Source organism: Anticarsia gemmatalis, chromosome 14, assembly GCF_050436995.1.
Source record: "Anticarsia gemmatalis isolate Benzon Research Colony breed Stoneville strain chromosome 14, ilAntGemm2 primary, whole genome shotgun sequence".
Lineage (NCBI taxonomy): Eukaryota > Metazoa > Arthropoda > Insecta > Lepidoptera > Erebidae > Anticarsia > Anticarsia gemmatalis.
Genome location: NC_134758.1, coordinates 3,081,800 through 3,105,971, shown reverse-complemented (window position 1 = coordinate 3,105,971; position 24,172 = coordinate 3,081,800). Strand labels below are relative to the sequence as shown.

The window sequence follows — 24,172 nt, the reverse complement described above, 5'->3', positions numbered from 1 at the left end:
AAAGATCATTTCGTAATCATCGCTCCTAGGATCGCGAGATAAATAGGGCTAATGAAGCGCAACTTCAATAGCAATGGACTCGGCAACTATTACATGTGACTAACATTGTAAATGGCGAAAAGTGGGTGTATTTCATAACATTCTTAAACTTTCGATCGAGTAACACAAATATTTTTTATGTATAAACCGCACAGCTCACGCATTGGTCACGCAGTCGTTATCAGTGTGAGCCACCCTTTACTCAGAGACGTTTCTTTAGCAGTAGCCAATGTAAATTGTGCCCTGAAAGTTTGCAAAGGCCGTTTATTAAATTACCGCCGTCCGATTCGAGTGTCACGCCTTAAGGCGCAAGTTGGGAATGTCTGGCGATGTCTATTGATAGTGTTAGATGTGCATTGTGCTACGGAGTTGAAGGAAAGTTAGAATGCTTCTTTAGTAATAGAAGTTTGGTTCAATAGATAGAGATGATCAGTGGGTAAATATTGAAACTAAATATTAATTATTGGTTGCTCTACGTGTTAAAAATCAGATACACGTTCTTTTAAACGCTTCAGAGTAGATTGTTGAAATTAAAAATTATGTAAAATTGTGTAAAGATCTCTTCTGTCTCTTCGTTTTACGAAAATTAGTTTTGTGGTTTATCACAGACAGATAAACGGCTTTTTTCTTGCATTGTCTTACTTAGCATACACTACAATAGTACGAATCTGTACGAAACGAGAAAAATACCTACAATAGTATCGAAAGTTCTCTCGTTTCTGTTTTCTTGGCACTTGTACCAAGCCGTAAAACAAAACTTATACCAGTCGAGTGATACTTTTTACTTTCTCTGTCCTATTATTAACGGGTTTGTTTTATAAATTCAATATTTCTTTTATTTGAGACTTCTTTCAAGTTATTCTACAATTACTTTTGTCTGTTCTTTTCTTGACCGTCGAAATAAATGCATAAAACGCAACTTAAGTCTTTTGCTATACTCGGGCCATTACAAACGTGCGAACTACGTCATGAAATCATCAAAATAATCATAAGAAATAGCAATGTGTACTAACAAGTCCGTTAAAATTACAATAAAATTGATGTATGTATGTGTGTAAAACGTTTACACTATAGATAATAGATACAAAACTTTGTAAAAAAGGCAATCGTACCTCGTTACATACATGACCGTTGCGTGTAATTCGATGGGCGGAGTCACCTTATAAATTTCGCTACCCGTTCTCTTATACGTATGTAATTTCAGTGTTCCCGGGGCCATTCTCATCTCCCTGTATTTGAATTTCAATTGACTAACATTATGTGTTTACATTGGCTATAATAAATATAATTTTTTCGTTCTTGCGTAGTATCGTTCGTAATAGTTGTAGTAGCCTTTCATGAAAATGCTAGTAAAATACTTTTGAATTGTGGTTCGAAGGTTTCATTCAAACTGCTTTAATACTAATAATACGATTACAATGTTCTCAATAGTAGCCCGGAGTTTGGTAACGTGCCCAGTATATGGCAATAAGCTCGCGCCCTATTACATGGGACGAGGTACATAATAGCGAAATAAGCATAATGTATTTGCTCGATTCTCTACAACTATCGACTACCGACCACCGGCTAGCTATCGAGAAATTTTAAACGAAAATCTGTTTAGCGCCTCTACCGGGCTTCGTAAGAACTATTTTGGCAGTACATTTTAAGTGTCAAACTCCCGATACCCAAGAGTACAGCTAGCCGGTTGTCGGTAATCGATAGTGATAGATAAAATCGAGAAACATGTCATATTAATAAAGTAACGCGTGGTTAATATATCACTACTCCTCATTAAGTCCGTGCAAGAAATTACCTCACAAACTTTTGCAATAACTTAACTGTATTGTATCTCAAACCCCCATTCCATAAGTGATTCATTTTTAATATTAACGTACGTGTTTCGTACGGGAATAATTTACATTTTTTTTCTGTTTATCCCATCCGTTAAAGCTTGAGACGTCTCGTAACCTCAAAGTGATCTACATAATAAAACAAACAATTTGGAATATACTCCCGTATATAAACCAAGTGTGTTTTCAAACCCCTCAATTATGGTAACGCTGTTGGTACAAAGATCGGGAATGTGGCGAAAATATATGTTTAGAAGCACCTATGTGTAATGGAAGATAATTACTATAAATATCACTGTGTAGGTAGACTAGGTAGGTAGTTATATAAGGCCTATGAAACAAAAATAAAAACGATGCTTTATAATATCTATGAAAAGAAAGGAAAATGTCTGAGACGAAATAATAATATTACGGTAAACACATCACTAGAGACATGCGAAACACGCCACATGCGATAGCTTGGATTTTTGTCAAGCACGTCAAAACTACCAGTAGTTTATAATATGGATGAGCACATAAGATACTTATTATGTCCGGAACTTTTCTTAACACTATTTAATTCAACAATGAATATCAATGTCACTGAATGAAAATGAATGTCACATTAAACGTATTATTCTCAGTTTAATCCTAACAGCTAGTAATATAACACCTAATACAAAATTCTAACATAATTCAAGCATTCATAATTTATTCCCTAACTCATCACATCGTCGACAATGACTAAGTTGATATACATTGCGTGTTTTGCGAACAATGGACCGTGATATAAGAGAACAGAGCGAGCGAGGTACAGCGATCCGACGTTTGTACAGCTTTAGAGTTGTGGATGTTTTGACTAAGTTGAATGTTATAGAATTTAATAGTGTGGTTTTGTTAAGAATGGAATTTTATATTTAAAGGTGTGTGTTATCAGTAAATTTAATAGGTAACCCAATATTAGGTAATATAGGAGTGGCGACCGCGAGGCCGAAGTAGTGAGTCCGAATCCCAGACATTGCACTATAGACCTAAATTTATATGCCTAAAATCAAAAGGAGTCAGTAATAATATAGTACAACCATAATACTTCAATTTAAAAAAAAATGCTAAACTGAAAAATGTTGCCTATCTGTCATTCTTCAACGACTAAACTGCTGGAACAATTTCGATGAGTAGAATTTAAAGTAGAGTATAGTTTCTCAATGAAAGTCTAAGAACCAAACAGCCACGACACAACGCAAAATCCTTCATCAATTTATAGATGCTTAATAAAAGCTCTGCTATACGTGCAATCAAAGCTAGAAGCATAAATAGCAGTCAATAACGTTATAATGCAATCAAAACACCGTAGGATCACAAGAGATAAAGCTACTTATGCAAATTAAACGTGCCTGCATTGTTTCAATTATCTGCAACGATTTATCTAACACTATATTAATTAATCGCAGACGTAATCGCTACTAATCGCGATTAGTTATAATTTTCGAATGCTATTAGCATATCATTAACGTGTTAATTAATCATAATCATAATACTACAATGCCAACAAAAAAAGCTAAAATAACAGTTCAGATCGTTACGTATTGGTGATTTTTTTTTTCATTTTACAATAGCATATTCTGACTAGCTATCGATAAATTTTGTATAAAAATTTGATCAGCGACTGTAGCGGGCGTAGTAGAAACTATTTTTGCTGTACGTTACAAAAGTCTCTCGGTTAACGATTCTACCGATTGCACAGAATCGCACCACAGTACCTATTTCAAATTAAGTTCGTTCTGAAAGAAACGTTTGGTACATCTACAGGTCAAATAACCACATGCCAACTAAAATCCTAAACGGACCACATATTTTCAAAGACCACACTTTTGTGGTAACAATAATATCACCACATTTTCCACTGGCGACCATTCTACAACCAGACAGTTTCAACCACACGCACTAACTTTTATAATATACAAGTTTTTATTACTGTTTCAATTCTAGATGAGATGTGTCTTGTTTAATTTCTTGCTGTCTCAGACTTTGACCTTAAGGGCTTAGAAATAGTCAGACCTAAAGGGTTTGTTAACCCACCGCTTAATGCAAAAACAATGTATCATTTTACCCGTTCTCAAAGTTTCCAAGTCTGCAAATGAAATAGTACTAAGTAAAGCCTGTAGTTGAAACGTTAAAACCAATTTCAGAATATTAATAAGAAAACCATTTACTATAATATCTCATAAATATATTTAAACTAAAGAAATTTATGTTATCATAAGCCTAGCTTTTTTTCCAACTGTGTTGGCGTCGGCTTCCAGTCTCACCGAACGCAACTGAATACCAGTATTTTACATGGAGCGACTGCCTAACGAACTTCCACAACGCTACTAGTAACGACCGTCAAAGATCTTTGAACATGACGACCGTTCCCAGAGCAACCTCGGCAAGCGTAGCTTAACCTCAGAGATGGATTCACGCAGCTGTACTAAACCACGAGATCCTCTTGTAATCATTTAAAATAATAGCTCATAAATATGTTTAAACGAAACGAAATTGATGTTATCATTCGCAAAATTTATGTCGCGGAAGATTCTGTTGATTTTTACGCCTTTATTTGTTGAAGAGCACTTGCCGTTAAAAAATGGATATTAAAAAACAAATTAGCGAGCGGCGTATCGCGGATCTCTGAAAAATTTAGGGCCACTCAAATCCAGGGCAAAGTTTGCTTCGTAAATTAAATGTAAGCATGGACAGATAGACGGGGGACATTGTTACCTGTTGTTCCGAGATAATGTTATATCGAATGTTTTTGTTTCACCTTGTTATACAAACACTTTTTAATATATATTTGTGTGTTTTGAAGTTACAAGTATTTAATTCAGATTAATTATTAAAAGTAATCATTTGGAATTGAATTCTGTAGAATGCAAAATATTTGCTGTTCCCATAACTAGTGCGTATTGATTAAGCCTAAATTATACCTTAACACACACAATATCATACCTATTATACCCGAAAGTGTAGGCAGAGGTTCGCCCCCTATAATATGGGACTAACATTGTTAATGGCGGAACGTGATTATTTCATACACCTCTACATACGTTTCTTTAACTGCTATATTCGTCGTTATTTACAACGTTATATTATTATTTAAAAAAAGCGCCACTGTTGCGTACTTTTTTCACAGTAGCAGTGCGTACAATAACAAAACAGTGATATACAGTAACAATTTCGCGTTTTATTTTCTCTATGTCAGTCACAAGCCATGCGCCTAACTCGTTTTATGTAACATGCACAACAGACGGGTTCAAAGGCATTTGTTTTTAAATAGCCATTTGCATGGTCAAAATATTTACGAATACTGTAATATAAATATTGGATTGCAAAGAAAATATTATTTAAAATGTCGTTGATGTAATTATCTTAGTCAGCTCTTAAACACTACACTAAAAAAATGCTTTTAAAGGCATATTTAAATATTCACTCGACTACTGAATCCTAAGACAGTTTGTGTGCGTAGCTAATAATGCTAAAAAGGATTTAATTCCGTCATTTATAATCATTGAAAAATCATTATTGACTTCACAACTACTACTCCTTTGGGCAATTAAGGATTCCTAAGTGTTTACAGTCTAAGTAAATCTTATTGTATTTTTCTCCAGAGTGAGATCAGTATATTGTAGCATCAGAAATAGTTCAAACTCATGCTAAAATACAGCATTAGAAAATAAGCGTTAAGCTAGCTGTTTGACAATAAGTAGTAATAGCTAAAACTTCATCCGATCTTCACTAAACACGGATTCACGAAACAAGCATAAATAATCACGTAAATACAGCAGTCTGTACACTTGGCTGGCTCCCCACAGCCTTAGGGCGCGATAAAGTGGCCATATTCCCGTAAATTCCGATAGTTGCCGTATTTAGACCAAATTCGTTGGCAAATTACGACAGTCGTTAAATTAAGGATATTGCACCGTTGAGACAAGGGATTATGCACAATGGTTAAACGTCTGCTTGTTATTTATATATTTGGGATTGCTATTAGTATTTTGCAGGGGATGTCAGCGCCGCCTCGGTAGACCCCAAAGAAGATGGTGAGATAACCTCTTACTATCGTATCTTCTTCTCTATCGTATAAAACCTAGTAGGAAATGTATAGCAAAGCTATGATTACTCTTTTTGGAGACAGTTTCGAACCACTATATAAAAATATAATAATTTAACTTGAAACGACAGGACAGTCTATAAATAGCAGTTATAATGCTCAAAAGCGTATTCAAAAGGCAATAACGTCCGCAATTTCGCCATGAAATTCGCGCCTAGCATTATCATGAATTGCATCCGAAATCATGGTCAATTTACATAATCATCCAGCTGCCATAAGATTAATAATTAGACGGAATATTTCGGCATCACATCCGTATCCGGATATACCCGGACTAAATATATGTTTAGTTCGGACATCCGGCATCCGGGTGAATCAGCTAAACTGACTGCATTCGTAATATACATTAATATTTTTCTGTATAATAAGGTGGTACGGACAGACGCTGAGATCGTACATACAAATAAAATATAAACAGCTCCATTTAAGCTTTCTTTAGTTTTCTGTCGCTAAGGTATATAGTATATAACAAAGTCACTGTTCACTGCCTGCCTTTTTGTATGCTTAGATTTCTTAAAACCACGCAACGTATTTTGATACGGTTTTTTTCAATAGATAGTGATTCAAATACATGGTTTATGTGTTAAAATTGTATAGGTTTTCTTGTAAATTTACATTTAAAGCAGGCAAGGCCGAGGCGGGCGCTAGTAACTTTACAAAATATGGCCGTAAATCAGTTTAAAATATCGTTATACTAAAATTGCTATAAAAACAGCACCACAGTAATTTCCTCTGCTATTCTAATTCATTATTGATTTCCACTAAATAATTTACGTCGAAAATAGCTGTATTTCCCGTACGTTTGCTATCCCAAGGTCCCTAGAAATAAACAAACGAAAATATTACACTTAGTACACTTCTCAATTCCATCGGATATAGCGAGACTGAATAAAATATCAGCTTCGAGGATTCTCCACAACTTCCTTGAGTTTTGGTCACTCCACTCGTTTGGATAATCAAATCAAATCATTTATTTAAAGGAAAACTATCGTTTCTTCGTGTCAGCGAGAAACTATACTTTTTTATTATTCAATGTGTTTTTTTCTGTTCATTGTTTGCACTTATCACATCATTTTCAGTACAATAGTACAAGGTTAAGCATAGCACATGTCAGCTCCAGTTTAACATTATTTTGGGTTTATACCATTCAGCAAATATAACGTTAAAATAAATTACAGAAGAAAAGAAATGTCTCGAGCGGCATTCAAAAAAATAATTTTATTTTTACGTCATGACAGCTTAGAATAATAGCGGTATAAGTGTTGCCCTGCATAAAAAAAACTATTGTGAAAATAACAACTTTTCTAAATTAATTTCACAAAAAGTAAACGGACATTATCCATTACTTCACTATCATAACAGTACATTATATAATTCTCTATCATTCCTAATATTGACTGGGTGTAAAGCGTGAACGAAGGTAGGTGTCCGTGCGTTATCATCGTCAGTGGCGTCGTTTACTACCGGCCCGCTAATTTGAAGTTTAATGATGTAAATAAGCTTGTTTATGACGGAAAACTAAGGGTTCTGTTTTTCTAATGTTGATTCAGTGCTGGAAGTAAATTAGTTTTGGATGTGACAAGTTTTTTATGCTTACCTGTTTAGTTATGATTATTTTTATAAAAGAGTAATTTTTTTATACTTGGCTAAAGGTAAGCTAGGTAAAGCTGTTTCTGCTTTAGAAAATAGTTTAGAAAGTGATGTCAACTTTGCCAAAAAAAATATGCCTATATGTGTGTGTGTGACTCATTTTAGGTAAGAGACATTTCGCGTCTAACTTTTATGATTAAACACCCTTTCACTATATTACCTACTTACTTTTTCTGATTTCCTTTTACATTTCGAAACCCTGTACTAAACTTTCCGCATAATTTGACTTTTTTAAAAAACGGTTAATTACAATTTCCAACGATTAGTAACGCCGTCCATCCCTAACCCGTATCTCATTTCCGCACTCCCAAAAAATCACAATAAATAAATCTGATTAATAATTTTTCATTGCCCGCTCATAAAATTATACAACGATGGTAAACGGCATGAGTACATAATTTTAATGGCCTCTAATGGTTTATGCGGCGACGCGTTCCGATTCTACCCTGTTTGTACGCCGCTATCTGGTTGACTTAGGCATTTAATATTCATAGTTTACGTTCTTTTATACTTTAATGTACTAATAGATATCGATGATAGATATTTTAAGGCCGCTCTGGAATAATTTTGAAGATTTTTTTTGCGATTGTAAACACTGTTATTTCAAAAGGTTGTTATAGACGGCCTAGATTAAATGGCACTTAGGAATATAGTGAAATTAATATTAAGATTTAGATATTTTATAATACCGAATAGGATAATGGCTTTACCGTATATTAATAAAACAGCAACATTGGTAATACACACTAATAGTTTAAAAGTAATAATAATAATAATAAATTTAACCCATTAATGTCCCACTGCTGGGCAAGGGTCTCCTCCCGTAATGAGGGAGGGGTTAGGCCTTAAATCCACCACGCTGGCCAAGTGCGGGAGTAAGTTTAAAAGTAAATCACTAAATTCACTTTATTTATCTTAAGTAAACCTCTTTCGTAAAAAGCAGATCAACAATACTGCTATTAAAAAAAACTTTGCATTTGAATTTCGAAACGAATATTCCCCGCCTCGAACAACGTTCGTTCGGAATTTACACGAAAACTAATTAAATTGAAACAATACAATTAATTACAAGAGCGAATTAGCATAATAATATTTGGAGAACAATGACCATTTCACTACAAGAGATTTCAGAACGAAGCATTCAGACGGCTTATGTAAGCCATTAATAAAATAGACTTAATTCACTGTCACTACTTTAAAGGGTTAATCTTGAATTTCGTGTCTAGAAAATATACTTGTCTCGCGAAATTTATTTAGAAAGTACATTTTTTATGGAAACATTATTTTTGTGAATATTTAGAGTAAGTGTTTTCTATTTTAAAGTCAATTTATATTTAGCCTATCGCGATACTATTTTAAACTACGCTTTAAGTAATTTGTCTCATAAGATAAAAGGTATTATGTAATTTTACGACATAAATATTAGATAGTGTATCTTTCAAATAGCCCAAGCGTATCACATTATCATCACATATACATTATTAAATAATTTAAAACTCTCATAGACGCCCTCACAAACGCAGAACTATCCATTATATAAAATAACAAAGCATACGTATTTATAATACAGCTATTATTTTCTACCCAATCGTTCTGAGAAACGCAGTTATTTCAACCCAGTGTACTCGATTAACCATCGCAAATAAACAAATACAACTATTAGTAATATCAGTAAATATAAGAGCTATAACGTGAAACAATAACGTAAAATTAGACAGGTTATTTTGGCGTGCTAGTTCTAGGAACTTTAGAAATTACTACATCACTAGCGCTACAAATCATTTTACGGATATTAATTGAAATTTGTTTTAACAAGCCTCTGATACTATTTTTTAGAAAAAATAATTCGAACAATAACAATATGTAACAATTCCGACACGTTGAACATTCGGCATAAATTTTTTTATTCGATACATTAAATAGCAATTAAATTCGTAAAGAAAATAATCACATCATGCCACTACCCTTTCATTTTTAATATTTTTGTGACTAACACAGAGTTCTTTCATTCTAAACTAAGCAGAGCTTGTACTATGGTAACTTAACAACTGATAAACATACTTCGATACGTTTGGATACACTCCATGTCTGATAAAATGCACACAACACAACTTTTAAGAACTTATGACAAAATTCGAATTAAGTTAAGTTAAATACAAGTATATATGACAAAACAAAAAGCCAAATAGATCTTATAAAGTCCCAGCTGTGACATAGCAAACAAATGTAATGTAGACGCGGATGTATTAAACAAAATAACATTTACTCTATACAGATGAAGGCACTTCACACATTTCTCTTTAGTGAAAGACCCTTTTATCCGGACCCTACGGCTGTTGTTCCCGTTACAGCTGTGTTACACGTGTCTGTCTAAATCGGACTTGAAATTGGGGTATGACAGATTGGCAACAGTCATACGGAATTTGAACAATAAACTGTAACTTTACCTCCCCCTTTTATTATGCACTCGCCCTATTTTATCGTTAATTCACCCAAAGGCAGGCTGGAGTGCATCTGCTGTCATTAAGGTCACCTTTTAAACAGTTTTTTTTATATAATTACATACATATTCGATGTTCGGTGTCATTCGAAAACTTCTGTGCTTCATAACTGCAACTTTACAAGAAACTTTGCACTTCTAAAAAATTAATTAATCTTATGATATTGACGGATTTTAATAATTCTCTTGGAACTTATTCGCGATCGAATTGGCAATTTTCAAATAAACGGATTGATATCAAAATTGTGTCGTGTAAACGGTGTTTAAAGATAGCTTGTCTATTGTTGCAACAACCTTTAGGGACTGAAATTCGTCGATTAATTGTTGGGAAACGGCTTTCTGAAGTTTGAAGCTTTTTGTTAAGTTTGTATTGACAAATTTTGAATTTTACTCTCTAAATACTTATTGTCAACTTTGAGAACAAGAAGTATTTCATACTTCACTAAAAATGGCAAAAACCGTATATTTTTATGCTTTAAATACCACATTAGGTAAATCAGGAGGCGTTTTTTTAATACCATAAGTCAGTTTTAAAATGATTCCGCATTGTGCAGTGCTTAAATTCAATAAATCAGTGGTACATTTGACAACACAGGTACCCAGTTTTTGTGGTCGAACCCCAATTTTATATTACAAACTCGCAACACAAGCATCACAAAAGTTTTGGAAGTACAACAACAAAATTATCATACACACCCCGAGGGTGATCCGGCTTTGAAAAATCCATTCTAACTTTACAATACCGTATCTGTTAAACAATATGTACAAAGAAATTAGATACTTTGAGAAGACGGTACAGAAATGAACTAAATATTACATCATTTGGCGGGTAGATCGTGTAAGATGAGAACTTTAGTCCCAATTTAGCATTTCCGTGGTTTCCAATCCTTGTTAGCGTGCCGTATCAAAAATCCTGATATTATATTACTTGGGTACCCGTTTGAGGGTTTAGGACGGTCATACACGTTCAGGTTTCAAACTAGCAGGGATCGATAACGTTGCGGTGACCTGTCGGACCCACTTGCACGTTAATAAACTACGAAAATTCTGGAGACCACTAAATCCCTATCTTACGTACGCTAGCACCTTCACCTGCCAAGAATAATATGAACATCCACTATTTCTCACCTTGCCTCTTTATTCGGATTTCTTTTAATGGGCGATATTCTGCAATCGTCTTAGATTGATAGCCAGCTAGGTGCGAGTGCCTCTAGCAGATGCCGTGAGAACTCACTTTGAATTACGTTTTAACTATAGATACTCGATGGTAGCTACCGACTGTAGAAATTCGTGCCTTAGTTATAACTTTTTAACTTTTACGTCGCATGTTCAAAATTAATAAAAGACCTGAATTATCACAAACTCTAGTTTTCCCAGCCAGCTTGCGCCGAATCACCGAAACGCCATGTATTCTGCAGTAAAATGTGTGTTTGCGTTGTACCATATTCTATAATATTATAATAAATAGTTTTACCAAATTAGTAGCCAGTCAAAATAGGTTCTCAAGCCGTACGCGGCACTGGTAAAGCGGCTTTCAAATCTTCTTTCACGATGCACATTCCGTTTTGCAGTGGCTTCGTTAACGAACAGTTCATAATTTAGGTGCAAAATGCAGTTCGCGATGAATATTTTTCTGTCATTTTCTTCCGCATCTTGTATAAAAATTAAGCTGTGCTGTTCTCTTTATATTGCTTTACTCGGTGCGGATTCTGCTAAATCTTTCTTTGCGTTTAGTGTGTTTTAATTAGAATTGAAAACTTTTAGAACTTTATTTTGGCAATCCGAATTTGACAACGAGTATTTTTTACACACTTTTTGTGTATCCAGAATATTTAAAATCGTTTTATACTTCTTTTATAGGTAAATCTAACCCTACTATTTCATAAAATTACAAGTTACATTGAAACAACTGTTTTTATTGGTCAACTTCAGTCTAGAAAAAATCCTACGCAAGCATTAGCTAATACTACTATTCATATCCAGGTAGTTTCATCCTAACTTTATAACTAAATCTGTATATACATAGAACAACATAACAATAGATCAATTCACAGTCTATTAGGTAAGTTAGAGCCAATTAAAGTTATGAACTAGAACGCTGACATCTCACGGGCCGATGATCCGAGGCTAATGATACAGCCGGTGACATACAACCTCATTACTAAATGTTTGTTTAAAACCTTTTTGGTGCTGAGAAGTATCTGGGCAAATTTTATATTGGCAACACAATTTTTTTTGTTTGTTTTTTTAAAATTACTACCGCATTAAGAATTGCTCTTGTGTCGCGGGGACTTTTACAAACACACAAATAACGGACCCGAACAACAATTTGTGGATCGTACAAATATTTATCCATGTGGGAATCGAGCCTAAGACCCCCCTAATGCAGAGGTAGCGACATTGTAAGGAACTTAACTGATGCGCCACGGAGGCATGGATTTAAATACTTACACTTTCAAGGTCAATTTCACACCTTATAAATAAGTTAACTGTAACCTATTTAAGTGACAGCAAATGTATGAAAACATCTGTCAAAATTCCACGTAATAAGCTATTTGATACTTATTCTGGAGAGGTGAAAACTTTCTTTTTGTGGCTAGTATTTTTTTTTTATTAATCAAGCGGAAAATGGGAAACAGCAATAAGTTCAGGAAGTGCTTCAGCTGAACAGTATCTGATCCAATTTGGATCATCCAAAGAATACTGCGGAACATATATTTGAAGTAGAATACTTTCCGAAAATTCTAAAGTTAGTCTAAATAAGTGACTCTTAGAGCACGTAAAAAGTCGGTTTCGAATGTTGTCTCTATTAAGATAACAGTTTTTAGGCAATGTAAAATCAAAGGTGGTTCTAGCGGCTTACACAACTTTGACCCAGGTTGACCTCTAACGAAACGATGAAAAAAAAACTCGTTGGTAGATTATTTTACACTTTAAATCAAAAATATAATTGAAGCAGTATCTTGCAGCAATAAACTTATAAACCTCAAGCAAAACATATACAATCTCAATTACAAGCGACGGATCAGTAGGTCACCCTTACGTGTTACCAACATTAGCATACAAATTATTGTCATGTGTCATGGTGTTGCCATCGTTTTCGAATTAAACCAAACTGTTACAGCACCGAGGGTTGCCAGTTGTAAATTATAATTTTAAATAAGCTGCTTATGAAGTCGGTTCGTACGTTTATGCATTCTATATGAGTTTTCCTACACATACTGAATTTTCAAAAGCTGAAGAGTCAAATCGGTGGACCAACTAATTTGGTAGCGTGTCTGTCATAAACATGGATCGTAAGAGGATGTTCGTGACTCAAAGGCGAGATTGTAAATTTTTGATTTTGGTGTTAATTTTACGGAAATTTTGCTGGACGGTTTAGAGCAAAAATTTTGTTTAGAACTTATATTTTCCAAGTGGTTCGTTAACGAAATCGATAAGAAAATTTGATGTTATTCATTTGTTAGTGACTATCACCCAAACGTCATTTGGCAAGCATGCTATCAGTGATGAAAAAATAAGCCAAATACAGTTTGCAGCATGTTTTTAAGAAAAAAAATAGTGGCGACTCAACGTAACGTGGGATAAGAACGAGAAGAATAAGAAACGCTGTTCAAGATGATATAAATAATAGAATATTAATTTTACAATGCACTAAGATACTTTCAAGTATTACTAAAACAATATCTTGGATTTACATCACCATAATGATCGTTCGTTAGATCCAGAGTTGCCATAATCGAATCATAGACAAAAGTTTCCCCTTGTTCGTTATTAACTTTTAATGTGAATTTCAATGTGACAATCTGAAACTCTCTCGAACCCTTAACTTTTATTCAGAAATATTTCCATAACTTTTGGGAATTGACACTTTGTTTAAAAATGTTTTGTATTCTATATTTAGGAGGGTATTTTGTGCAATACAAAATTTACTATAGAATTTGAAGCTGTGTCATTTTGATAACCCGTATAAATAGACTGAATTTAACCTGAAGGCACGGTTTTAGGATCCTATTTTAGTATCTTCAATAGGTTTTGAATACCGGGCTTCTTAGTTGATATCAGTCTACTACTATGAACCTGAGAATGGTACACAATCTTTGCGTTTGAAGTCTATCATTTACCTAAATTTAAATCAACTTACTAGATAATATACATACCCGTTAAAACGTCGCTTAAAATAAGTAGGCAATATTTAACATTTAACGTTTATATAAGCACTTACGTAGAAAAGTAATTCCAAATTTTATGTTTTTAATAACAAAAACAGAAGGTTGAAGCACACGTCTTAGTATATTTAATGTTTCACAAAGGCAAGCCAAGTTTATGGGATATGCACTTTATGTTTACTACCCCATTACTGCTTACCCACCATAAGCGAAGCGTGCAGGTGTACGATCGTTTTAGAACTGCCAATTTAAGGAACTGCAATTTTAATGGATTATAGTAGAGACTATGTATGTGCTTTGATTATGCTGTTAAAGGCTTTTTTATTAAGTTGTAAGGTCAATAGAGGGCAAGTAAACACATTATTCGAGTGAATTGCTTGTAGTTACTGACACGTGATCAGTAGGTGAGACTTACTTCTAGTTTAGCATTTCACATAATTATGTACAACACTTTTACCGTTACTCATCGATAAACAATTGTGATTTTAGACTCCCTGGCTGTTACAATACAGCCTTTTTACGTCGATTAAAAATAAAAAAAGTTATTCAAAAAACGAACGTCAAAAAAAGTCACTTTCAAATGACAGGCAGTGTTGCCACAATAGTTTTAAAACATAGACAAGATTAACACGGCGATAAGTTGCCATTACACTAATCGAGTGGCTCGACCGAGTGTTTTACTGAAGCGCCAATCAAACTGATTGACTATAATGGATTACGAAGTCTTCAGTCGTTCTGGCTATTAATGCTAGGACATATAGCGAGTGTCGACATCACTGTTGATTACTCAGGCATGTAGGTAAAAAATATAACGCAATATAAAGAAGTTAAATATACCAAATTTGTCGTATATAACTTTGGTGTCCGGTTCAGCAGTTCTCAAGAATCGGTTAGAGTATCAGGTGAAGTTTTGACCGTTTTTCACATATTGGTGTTACTTTATCTACCGGATAGGTTAGATGACATCTATCCATAAGCTGTGAAATTGTTCCTTAAACGTTTTCATAACATGTCTTTACAATAAACACAACATATTTTTAGAGAAGTGAGATTACCTGCGATAGCCGAAACACCTTTGCCTGAGTTTTTTTTTTCGCCTTGATAACAGCTGTTGCCTATAGGGACCGACCCTTCTTGAATGCAACGACCGTTAAACGATTAAAAGTAATAATTACTTGACGCATTCTAAAGTTTATAATGGAACAGTTATGGTACAAAAATATGTATTTTTGCCTTCCATTATGCAGTATGTTTCCGAATATTTGTTTGCTGGTGTAAAACATGGGTTTCGTGATGAAAGTAATTAAGTATGTGTTAACACATCACAATGAATTAGAACTTAATTTTCATACACTGACACGAATTAAAAGGCTTTTAACGGATAGACAAATAAAGTTTAAAATTTTTCAATGTAAAGTAAAAAACGTTGCATTTTGTCTTTACTACCAAAGAAAATATTAACTGTCAAATGTGACAGCACTTTATGTCACATTGACGTTAAATTACAGGGTACAAAAAGAGCGCTGTATTTTTAGTTGTTTGAATTAAAAAAGAAATTATCACGTTGCTTTATCTTTTCAAAAAAATGTTACTTAGGTATTATACGGTAATTGCTACTTAATTTTGTTATGATTAAACTGTATTATATGGTGTAGGTATGTTCAAGTTATACCTGCAAATACTCAAGTCACGTACAAACAGGCGCGTATGATCCACTTAATGTCAATTACACCAATTGCGCGGCGTCAACGGTCACAAATGACATTGGCTTAGTGTTGCCATGTCAAATAACCATCCTCCCACGAAACAAGGAAATATTTCCAATATATACTAACAAAACACAGAAGTTACTCTACTGGATTTCAACCGTTGTTTATATTTCGTGTGAAAATAAAAATGAATAATGTCAAGAGAAATATTTTTATTTTTCCGTGTGCAACGTCAAACCACGAGTCAGTTTGCAAAATGGAGGAATTTATTTTCGAATTCGTTCAGTGTAACAAAATATTTGGCCGTTTCTTTTAATGGAAAATGTTTTGACAGTCGATCATACGTTAGATTTTTAGCGCATGAATGTTTAAAACAAACTGTGTGTGAAACTTTCAACGTGATGAAAAAACTTGCTAAATCCTGTGTAGATTTATATGGACCAGTAGGCAGCTAGCTTGCAATTTTATTTGTATATTCGCAGCTCTAAAAAGGATATAAATGTCAATGGCGAATTTAAATTTGCATGTGGCAACACTGTCAACCGCCCACGACGTACGAACATTAAGTTATTGCGGGCACGACTTGTAATCACCCTGAGTGATTGTTTCCGGAAATCGGCATTTGATTTGCAAATGTAATTATTTTGTGTTACATTTTCTACAAAATAACAGGAATACAAGCCTTTTTCAACACACAACATTATACGAGTAACTACGTATTTTAGTTTAGTTTTCATATAAATGTAAATTTTAACAAGCATAGTTGTTGATTAGTTTTAACTGTTTCTGGTAAGGGTATGCTAATGAATTAATATAACTACTATGCCACTCAAATATCGCTCTATATTTTGTTTTCAATGTTAATTTGCAATTATAATTTGGCAACATTTATGTAGCTGTCAAAATGAATTAACAAAATGACGTTGGATACGTATGTTCTAAATTGAAACATTTAACTGTTTTAAAAGATAAGTTATTCAATCTAATTGTCAGTCGAAATTACTAGATTGAATTAGTTATTTTTAGTGATTTAATTATTAACGTACTGACTTCACTCGGGCAGATAGTTAAATTACTATTAATAGATAGGCTAATTTCACTGGTAGGAAATAAGCCATGTCAATGGCCTTCGGGCGGCAAGAACAACTTTTACACTAGGTTGACCACTGACCATACGATAAAAAGAAGAATTGTAAGGAATCCTTATTTAAAACATTGTTTAATTTAATTAAACATTAAATACGTTACTTTAAATTGGGGTATAATTCCGTCCGACCATTGTGATTTTACATGCTGAGATAACTTTTATTTAAAAATAATTTTCATATTTCAATGAAATAATCTATGAAGAATTTGTTTAAAATATCTCAATTATTCCATTATTCTCTGAATAAGGTTAACCGGCCATGGGAAAACCAGACCTAAAATGCCAAAAGATTCTTGGAATAGAGTTTGGTTGAGAAAATTTTGTACTTAAAGGAAAATTAACAGCCACCATTTAACCCATCACAAAGATCATTGACCTTTCAAAATATTGTCTTCAAAAACATCAATGTTATTAAGACAAAAGGTTATATCTACTTATCAGAATCTGTTATTTTTAAGAAGCCATACTAATATTATAAATACGAATGTTAGCAAGTAGGTATGGGTCATAGACGAATGTTTGTTTGTCACTCATTCACAAAAAAAAAACTATTGGATGGATTTTAATGAAATTTGGTACACTGATATTTCGATTATCACATGGGATACTATATACTTTTTATCCCAAGTTTTTTTTTACGCAGACGACGTCACCGGCAAAAGCTAGTATCATAATATAGCGAGAAGCAGAAAATTGAGCTTTGTATCAAGAACAGACCTCACTTCGTGCGACTGTCAGTACGTGTCATTAAGTCTTTAATTAAACATAATTAAAATAAATATGACTGCATTAAAATTTTGAAGACAAATAAAAGTGTCGTTTCAGGATATTATATGAAATGCATTGAAATAAAACATTTATCGTGTCACTTGTCTCACTACTTTACAGTTTTGAGCTAACCCCTATATCAAACTTTTTTATAGTCTGTAAAACTGGCCCTTAATGTTCTATGAACAGTTCTTGAAGGAGTATCTAGTCTGCAATGGACTCGTGAGCGAATCCATTCCTCATATCAACAGTATTTTTTTAAATTTAGGACACGTAGATCAAAAAGCCTTAAAATATCTTGTTAGCAATGTCTTACTATAAATGTACAAACAATATATCTGTATAACAAGTTTGAATACATTGTCATAGTAAATTTCCGTACAATCACTGTTCCGCTACAAAGTTTCAAGGGTAACAGACGCTTACATTATCTGAACTTAGACTGTAACTACTACAAATGTATGTCAAATAACTAAAACATTTCTAGTATACTATTACTATCATTCAAGGACCATTTACTATTCTATTTCTAACTAATTTTATACATGCAAGTCTATAACGTTCAATATTTTTTATTTTGTTATCCCATGAATTTTTCACTGTTTTTTAAAGGTTTCCTCCCGAATTGAGGGAGTTACGTTCACCACGCTGGCCAAGTGCGGGTTGAGGACTTACTTTTATAATTCCCCTTCTTTTGAACACGAAGGTGCTAGCAGAAAAGTTGTGTTCTTTACCTATTTATCACTGTTTAAAAATTCAGTCTCATGTTAGAGCATGCGATTGCCATTGAATTAAAATTAAGAACATCCAAACACAATAGAACTTAGTAGCATTTTTTCGGCTTCAAAAATTCCAAAAATCTCGTGATTGGCAGGGTCAAAATAACCCAGTTTTGGTAAAAGAAGCCCCATTCAAAAATCATGAAGCGCATGACAGAAAAAAATCTTATTCACTCATATCTGTTACCGTTGGATAAACGACAACATGATTCACAAAGCACAATAACAATATTACACATTTACATTGTACGTATCATAACAGTAGCGTATTCCAACTGTCACTTATAACCGAGTCAGCTGTCATAACGCACAATAGAATACAACACAAGCCAATACGAGCCAACACAAGCCAACACACGCCAACACAAGCCAACAGAAGCCAACACAAGCCAACACTGCTCACTGACACAAATCACATTATGAGATTAAACACGATGACGTAGCGCGTTTTAAATATGGAATGTAAAGTGGGTGCGTGATATATTTGACATTTTTTCCAATTAATTTCTTTTTTTTCTGTGTTAGACTTTTAAATTTGTTCCTTCATAAATTATTTGGAGATTTGTTGCCATTTAAAATAAATTATATTTATAGATTTAATGAATTACATAAAATGTCTAATTAATTTTATAACCGTAATTCGGTTATATATAATAAAATATATTTATAGTTAGATAAGTACAGTAAGCTCAAAATAGTAGGTTTTAATTTAAATATTGTCTTTTAAAAATAAATAAGTTCAGAATAGTCATCCAAAATTAAACTATTATTTTAATTCGTTTAGATTAAAACAACATTTGAAAGCTGTAACAACACAATTCCACTTAGGTATAATAACTAAAAATAAAAGGATTCGTTAAAATATTTACTTTTATATCAAATAACTTTAAACCTCTCGAGTATAATGGCTTTTGAAAAAAGTTTTAAGTACTTAAAATAAAACATTTTATTTAATATCGTCTCATTGTAATAAATATTTACTTAAGGGAGGTTTTATTAATTGTCATAATTCTTGATAAAATAAAAACAAAAGTAAAGAATAGAATCAGTGAAGGCGATAAACAAAAGGAACTTAATAAGGTGAAAGAAATCACAATGGACGCCAAAGTCGTAAAGTCAGCTTTTCTAAAGTTCTAAGAACTGAAAATTGCAGTTTCTGGCTCACTGCAGCGAGAAATAAAATATGGTATCGAGACTTTCAGCTCAAAACTCTAATTGGATAAAGTAAACAATGGACGGATATTTAAATCAACAAAAAAATATATTTTGTATTTTTCTGCAGTTAAATTCTCTAGTACCTTATGTAGAATTTTAAACTTTCAAAAGTAAATATGAAATGATTTTTAATCAATTTATTTTACCTCTTTTGTTGAGATTTTTATCCGACTACAAAAAGGTAATTTACCTTACCTTTGATAAGGTAGGTTGTTAATTCGACAATGTTTTTTCTACACGTAGACAACAGAATAACTGTTCAGCTAATACTTAAAAAACAGATTCCATTTCAAAATGTCTCCATTTTACTTACGAAATTAGCAAAAAAATGTCCACACGTTCGTAATTCAAACAAGGCAATAAATCGGGCTCAAACTTGTGAAGCAGGTGTCAAAATAATTCCGCGACAGGACACATTATTTCATTTGGTGACGGCGCGCTAAATGTAAGAATTTATGCCGCAGGGTGCGCAGGCCACCGGAGGGAACATCCATCCAACGAACGATGTAAATCACAATATGGACCCGTGAAATATGCGATACCGAGGATTTGTTTGAGAGTTCAACACGGATATTTCGACTAGTGGGTAAAAGATATTTCTAAAGCATAAGTAGCAAGTTTTCAGAAAAGTTTTGTGTATTCTCGTTGATATTGTTATAACCTGTTGCGCGTATAAATACCACGTTTATATAACTTTTGAATATTTATACCGAAACCAATTTAGTTTTAGATTCACAGCACTCCCGCGTCAGGATTAAGCGGTTGAAAAACTTTTATCTCGATAGAACAGCAATCCCTAAAACGGTATTCTCGATAAATATTTAAAAAGCTGTATCAAACTGAGTGCAATTTATGAAAACAGCATGAATATAGCCACCGAGGTTGGTGTGCAATCATTTTGTTATTCCATTACCTTTTTGTGGGCATACATATAATAAAAGGAGAAGCTAGGTGCCGAGGCTCGCCACCCCGTGGTACCAGTGATATTAAAAGTAAACAATGCCGCGAGCATTTCACATTTATGAAAGCAGATCCACTGAAACATACGCCACTTTATAAAGTTATAAAAGTTGCGTTAGGATATTCAATACGAAAATGGTTCAATTTGGATTAGAATTATGTTTTGGGAAATAAAAAATTGTTCGCTAACGGCGATAACGTTATGAGTAGTGTTTATGTAGTGTAAATTATATTTTTATTTAATATTGATTATACATTTTAACGTAGAGGACCAACTAAAGCAGATAATAGTTTGTTATTTATTGTATAAATAACAAAGCTTTGAATAATATGTTAAGCGGAATTACGCAGAAAAAATTACTGCATCTAGAGCCTTTTTAGATACATCATTTTAAAACAACCGATCTAAATATTTACACTTCTACACTTCTTACATAAGTTCAGAATTACAATTGACTTTAATAAATACAGCTAGAACTCACTAAAGCCGTACGTACACTAAATAAGGGCGTTGCAAATATTCAGGGGCCAACAGGTCGCCGCCGACGTCATCCGTCTACCCGCAACTGTGACATAAATCCGGAGCTGACGTCACGGAAATTGGGAATATCCGGACACCTCTCGATCTGTTTGTCACCACCGCCACGTACAGTCGGCGGTATAAGCTGTATTATTGCTACATTGACACCCTAGTCACGGCACTCAGGGCCGCAATGCTAGGTTTGTTGTTCTACTAATAATGACCGATGTTACGTTTAGACTGATAGCTCGATTTGTATTTCGATTTTCAGATTACTTTTGGACTCGAGTTGCAGTATTATTTTTTTGTAATATCAAGTAAATGTACTAAACAAAGAGTATAGTTAGGCTTTAGAAATAACAATTTAAAATAGTATAAGAAAATTAAAGATTTCTGAGACTTGTTTTAACGGGCTGCAAAACGACGCTTAAGTATGTATCTATGTTAAAGTTCTAAGCGACTAATGTTGCAACTTACACCCACTAATAAAAAAAACAAAAACTATTTCTCCCTGATATCAACAGGTACAAAGTGCAGTGCAATATATTTTTCACTACAAAACAAAGCTAAATAGGCGGGACATTTGACACGGGCATAAAACACTCGGCTTCCTTCAGGCCGGGAAGAAAGTTTATCTTGGTACGAAACAAAAGAACAATGAAAGGACACCGGCAACACATTGCCGACAGAGTTTTTACCAGACTTTGTGCTTTTTATATAGATTTTTTAAAAAGAAAGTTGTTTAGCCAGACTGAACATATTTCGTTTATTCTGTTCAAAGTTTGAATTTTAAAATATTTTTTCTTTTTTCTGTTTCGTATGATGCCTACAACAAAGAGGTTTTAGTGCACTGACTAATTAATACTTCCATGAAAGCTATTTGTTTTATTACGTTGCACTCATACGAGTAACAATAAACTCATGACAAGTTGCGTTCATTATTTAATTCTTCTAACTCACTACACCGTATCCGACATTTTAAATTTGTTAAAAGTTCCGATTTTAAATTTACACCAACGGTTAACGGCACAATGTCGACAGGGTATTAATAAAAAAAACTGCACATTTGGCGTTGGGGAAAAATAAATTGTTAAATAAACTTCATGGAAGCAAAAAGTGTTAAAAAATGTAAGCATTGAATACAATCGAAATATTTTTCGTGTGCATTACGGATATCAAGTATTGGGTATGCCAAAATCAAAGCTGGCAGGTTCCCAGAAGCAAATATGTGGAGCCACTATAAAGATATGAATAAAACTTGCCAATATTTTAATATTTACGGTATATTTTGTTTACTATAAAAGATTACAGATAACTAGATTGGCTGTCTCTATGAAGCGGTAGGTGGTGTATCTGACTGCTGACCACGAGGTCTTGGGTTCGATTCCAAGGCCGGACAAAGAACTTTGATCTTTTTCTAATTTATATTAGATTCATTATTCTCAATAGTGGTCTGGAATCTGGTAACGCACCCGTTATACGGTAAACGGCTCGCACCCTATCACATGCTACTTAGGTATAACCTATACCGAAACCCAAATAATTTAGATAATTTACTTTTAAACAATCAATAATATTTATACCCATAAATAGAGTAAAGAACCTTTAATCCATAGATATTACTTTACAGAATATACGTAAATAATTCAGTATGTGTTATTTTCATTTTTAAAGTTCCCTATTTAAACGTTATATTTATAAAAACCATTAAACATGACAGCGTGATCCATGAACAATATACAAATTTTAAACCACAGTTTTTTCCTAATAATAACTGAAAGCTTTTCAGCACTTTCACACAAAACTGACTAATCCAGATTGACATGAAACTTTTATCGTGTTGCTACTAACATAAATTTATTATGTATAGTTTTCTGCAGGGTTTTTTCAGCAGTATTTTCGCTCCCGTTTCGTTTTTCTACGGGATAGAGACTAAGAGCTTTCAGGAAACTGCCAATTAATGGATTTGTTTCTACGATGTCCATGTGTTTGGACTGTATCATGCTAACTTGCATTTGAATGTTTATTTGATGAATAGTTTACAATCATAGTGTCAAAATGGGTTTGAAAAAAACCTTATTAAAATCTTTAATCACTGTCAACTAAGATTTTGACTATATACCATTAAAATTGAAAGAAAAGATTACCCGCCCCAAGATGCACAAATGGATACGTTTGCGACGAATACTCTTTGATATGCAAAGGTACGAATACGAAGGTACATATTTAAAATTGTTACCATAGTTCTTAGCACAAAAGTTTTTTAAAGAAACGTAGCTTAGGTGTATTCTAAAGTAAAAGTCTAAAGTTTTACATTCGACCCCGCCTCGTCCCCATCCCGGGTCGGCCCATATTAATATAAATTATCATCATAATCTTTTGTTGGCTAAACACCATTTAATCCATTGAAGCAAAGCAACACTGATATGATTAGTTAAGTGAACCCTTGTCTGTTACTTCATTAATCAACAGTGATTTATTACAAAAGGGGCGGGGCATTGTCTTTGACCACACAGACGTGGTCAAAAAAATACGAAGTTAATTTATTTATTTAATAAACAATTTCTTAGCGTAGAAGAAAATCGTGGAACGGAGGCTTCCCAAGGAGGGTTGATGTCAACGAAGAGCGTGAAAAATATTTAAGGACAACAATGAAATATTAGAGTCCAAACATCAAACAACAGATTCGACATCGAGAGGAGACAGCTCGAGATCATTCAGAGCTATGAGGTTATAACGACAGGATTATCATACC

At 33.5% G+C, this 24,172-nt stretch overlaps 1 protein-coding gene across 7 annotated transcripts in view; it reads right to left on the bottom strand.

Moving 5' to 3' along the window:
* Lar (tyrosine-protein phosphatase Lar) overlaps window positions 1-24,172 on the bottom strand; it is a 430,735-nt gene that overhangs the window by 352,589 nt on the left and 53,974 nt on the right. The window lies entirely within an intron of this gene.